A 5,099-nucleotide genomic window follows, 5' to 3' on the forward strand; every position below is an offset into this window, starting at 1 on the left:
TCAAATATTGTGGGAAATATGTGCTTGCCAGCAAGCCATTTCATCAGGGTTAAACACTAACTTCCCTTCTCCCTGACAATTGCCTGAATAAAAGCATCACTTGTGCTTAAGTCTCTCCCTAGGAAAGGATACCTGACTTCATGTATTTTCTGGCTTATAATTAATCCTGATAGCCTGAAAGTAGGGCTGGGTGTTCCCTAGTCAGAGGCAGGACAAAGTCAGGAGGTATAGATTTCAGCAGCCAATGATATGATCCGTGCACACCCCCTGAGCCAAAGCCAATGGTGTAATGACTCTTCTGTTGCTATGGGAAAGTAGCCAATCATGTAATGACACATCATCTGCCTTTGTATGAATGTACAATAAAAGGAAGAGGCTCGGGAGGACAAACCCTCTTTGCCCTCTTTGCCCTCTTTGCCTTCTCCCTCTTCCTGCCTGCGATGAAAGCTCTTCATTACTGCTACATCTGGTGACCCGCGACAGTGATGATAAACTCCATGCTTATTTCGGCTGGTCATAGCCTAGATACGTATCGTTCAACAGATTTGCAATCGTAAGTATATTAAAGTACTTTTTAGTATATTTAAGTATTTCTCAGCAAGTTTGTTCCCCACACTCGTAAGAATGGGTAATGATTTGACTGTACAGCAGCGGCTACATGCCAGAAAGTTGCAGCAAATCATCAATAATCATTATTTCATCACCAGAAGAAAAATAGCGCAAGTCAGCCTGGGGGACTTAGAAAAATTAATAAGTGAAATAGCTTGCCGTTGCCCTTGGTATTCCATGGAGTCTGGAACTCTAAATACCCAGAATTGGATTTCAATCGGCAATTATCTTCATACGGCTCCCAGAGCTCCCATAAAGCTAAGATTAATCTGGCAAAAATGTACAGAAGCCATTGAACACCATGTGCTTTTAGAAGCAGGCAGACATACCCTTCCCCCATCTTTTCAGTCTTCCTCAGAGACAGCAAATTCTTTGTATCCTCAGCTCCTCATACCTACACCCAAAGCACAAGCAATTCACACCTTCCCCATTTCTTCAGAAAAGCAACCCTTGAGAACAATAGAGCCACCACCTGGCCTGGGTGGGGCGATTAGCATTGAATTTCAGCAGAAACTGCAGAAAGAAAACCTTACAGAAACAGAATTATTAGAAGGACTTCAAGCCTTCCCCATCTCAGAAAAGAACCATGAACAAAGGGGGACAGAAAATGAAATAGAACATCTGGGGACACACACTCACATGGCTCCTGTGGCTTCCTCTGCATCCACCTCAGAGAAAATGCCCCAGGAAATAGAAAACACTGAGGTCAGAAAAACTAGCCTTCCTCCATCTTGCCTGCAAGCCCTTCCCCCACCAACCACCATGGGATTTCACCTAGAACATGGAAATCTCACAAGAGAGGAATTATTGAAAGGGATTCAAGCCCTTCCCATTACAGAAAGAAACAAAGAACTAGGTGTGGCAGCAATAGAGTTGAGTGCCATGTGCAGTGACTATGCCCCCAGGTCTTCAAAGAAATTAGCGTGTAAGATCTTGGGCCTGTGTTACAAGCAAAGAAAATATCATTATGAAAAAAAGGATTTAATTAGACTCCTGCGTTACAAGCAAAGAAAATATCACTATGAAAAAAAAAAAATAAAAATGGTTTCTCTTTACAAACAGTACAAATTTGGAAAAAATGGTTTCTATTCCTATTTGAATTGTTACAAAAAATCTGCATACTTTGAGAATATTTTCCCCCACAAAGTGTATGCAGAGCTTATGTTACAAACTGTACTGAAATTTGAATAATATTCTGTGTAAATTACATGTGAAAGTTTCCCTTTTGCAAAGTTTATTTGGCTCACATTTAAAATGACTCCATTTCTCTGAGATTTAAGTTTATAGTTTGAATTGCCAGCGCACAGTTTCTTATTGCAATTTTCCTATAGGAGAAAAATAGTATCTGTCTGCAAGGAATCAGTCCTTGCCAAGCCATTGTCTGTGGTCGATGTTATCTAATTTGTTAAACAAAGCTATCTTTAAGTTTCTATTGACTGAAGGATTAACTCCTTGGGTGCAGTTCTTTTCTTTTGGGAAACACTGCTCCTCCCCCCCTCTTCTGTAACTCTTGCTAGCCACTCATGGGGGAGGGAGGGAAAACTTTTGAAAAGAGAAAAACTGGACTTAGTCCTGCAATTTCTCTCTCTACTTTCTATATGTCTTTAATCTTTTAATACTTTCAAACTTTAGCATGCAGCAGACAGAGCTGAGCAAACAGCGTGTTTAATTTCCTATTCTAATAATTATAAGAAGAAATTCTATTCTGATACTCCACATTGAATTTAAGCTCAGAGTATTATTGATTGCAACCTGGAACAATAGTTGCAATCTATAAAGTAATGATGGGGTCTCCACTAGGAGGCGCTATGTTATTCTACAAGTTATATTATATTATTGTTTTAATAATTCTGTTGTATAATAGTTTTTATTTTTCAGACCTACAGACCTTCTGTATTAAGGACACTTCAGTTTTATTTTCTTTTTCACAAATTTATACAGAATTCTGAACCTTATAATTTTTACTGACAGAGGTTGCTACATCTAAAGCAATCCCTCACAAGCCTTTTCTTGCAAATCCAAATTGATTTTATTAAATTGAATCATAGAATTGATTTCTTCAAGGTTAAAAAAAGTAAGAATTTCACTTTTATCCTTACCTTAGTAATTTTTTGCTGTATGCCAGTTTTTAATATTTTCCAGATTTACAGCCTTCCTGCCATGAAGAGATGTGAAGATGGACACTTTGCAGTTTATTTTAACATTTTCAAACATTTTTCTAACGCCTTTTGACTTTTGATTTTTGATCCTTGATCTAATTTTGTTTTTGATAACTTTTTGATAAGATTTTTAGCTCATATTATGTGTTATCTGTTGTCTGTCTTGATGCAAGAAATATTTGCAGGATGGATGAATATGTGTCAGTTTTGTGTAAATTAATATTTGCAAGATGAATGAATATATGTCAGTCTTGTGTAACATATGTTTAATGTAATGTCTAATATACTTGTCATTTGATTCTGCTTACTGCAAATGACTTTTCCTTTAAATGATTAATTTACATTTATTGCTATTTTACTGAATGAAAATTGATCACTGCATAAAAAATTCTTGATAATGGGCCTACCCTATGTTCTGAAAACTAAAAATGGCTCTGCTTACTGCAGCCATTCCTTTGCATGAATTTTGTTAATTGAATATTAAATACTTATTTGGCATCCCACACCACAGGGCAAGCCATTGTGGAGAGAGCAAATCATACCCTTAAGAGCTCTGGACCAAACAAAAAGAAAAAGGGGGATTGCCCCTGGATTTTCCCCTAAACAGGATTGGCTGAACAAAGTATTGTTTTAAATCACTTAAAATAAATTTAAGACCACAGCCATGAGTAATCATTATGGGACTGGGGTTAGTCACCCACAGCCATCAGTTTTGTATAGAATATGTAATGTCTGGTACGGTCCCGTTCCCTTAAAATGGGGAACGAGGATATGTTTCTCTGCTTGCTTCCACAGGTATCAAGCCGTGGAAAGATGTAAAGGTGTCCAGGTCTACAGGACCCGATCCCAAACTTCTCCCTGAGCCTCCACAGCCCTCAGAAGGACAGAGACCGGACTCCTTGCAAAAAGCAGCACCACATGACCTGGGGACAGATCAAGGCCCTATCCAACCAATCTGCACAACTCTTAGAACAGCAAGGCCTTGAGAAAACTCCAGAGAACTTATTAGCCGCCTTTTCTTGCCTGAATGCCAACTCATTAACAATTGTGTTCTGCATCCTCCTCCTTTGCCTTATTTCTCCAGCTATGGCGATTTCAGAACAAGGACTCTGACAGGACAACATGTACATCCTCGAATCAGAACTTTTCACACCTGTTGAATCGAACAGACTGTTGGATCTGCACACACATGCCAACCCAAGCCTGCGGAGAACTACTGATGCATGCTGTACCATTTAACCTTACAGTATGGACTAATTATCCTTTACAGAGAGGTTTTCATTAACTCTCCAGTTAATACTACCATACTACACATTGGTAGCGGTATTCAAGAGACTGCCGCTCTTTGTTGGGACTATGATACAGGGGATGGAAAGGGAATTCAGGTGGGAAATATCCATATTGTAACTGAACTTTTGTATTAATCACTGAACACTTGCATAGTTATACCACATATATGTATGCAATTGGCAGATTTCAGGATGTGCAGTGGGAAACCCAAGCAAGTACAGAAAGTATAGAGGGGATGAAGGATTTACCTTTTGTAGTTATATAGCCCAAATGATAACCAATGACATGTCCACTAATCTGTTAGGAAACATATGGATGTTATGTGGGCGTAGAGCATATATGTACATTTCCCCAAGATGGAGAGACAGATGCACTTTAGGCTACATCCTCCCCTCATACTATGCAGTCAAAAATTTACCCAAAGCAAGGCTCCGTAACAAAAGGGAGGCGATAAATAATCCCATAGAAAAGTATACAGAAACTCAGATAGCTAGAAGCCTGTTTCCTCCAATGGGGACAGCTATAAATTACAGAGACTTACACATCCTAGCTAACTGGACGACTGCCATATTTAATCAGACAGTTCATGCATTAAAACTACTCACATCAGAAGTTTCTCAGATTAGAGAAGTAGCATTACAGAACAGCTATACCTTAGACACTATTTTAGCTTTAACCTTAGACAACATTTTAGCCTTAAAGGGTGGTGTTTGTGCATTAATTGGATCTCATTGCTGTGTGTACATATCAGTTTATAAAGCAAACCTCACACATACCACAGAGCAGATAGAAACCATGGTTGCTGATGCACCATTTTCAGACAGAATACCTACTTCTCCATGGGACTGGCTATGGTCCTGGCTCCCTGATATTTCTGGTCTCAAAAGGGTGATTTTTATTATAATTACTGTAATTATCTTAATTATTTGCCTGTGATGCTGTATTCAGTGCATACCCAACCCTCATATCCATATTGAAACCTTGCTCTCAGCCCGGATACAAAGATGTCTTGTAAGATGCCTAATAGGGAATCCGGAGCCC

The sequence above is a fragment of the Rhinatrema bivittatum genome, chromosome 3, assembly GCF_901001135.1.
Source record: "Rhinatrema bivittatum chromosome 3, aRhiBiv1.1, whole genome shotgun sequence".
Classification (NCBI taxonomy): domain Eukaryota; kingdom Metazoa; phylum Chordata; class Amphibia; order Gymnophiona; family Rhinatrematidae; genus Rhinatrema; species Rhinatrema bivittatum.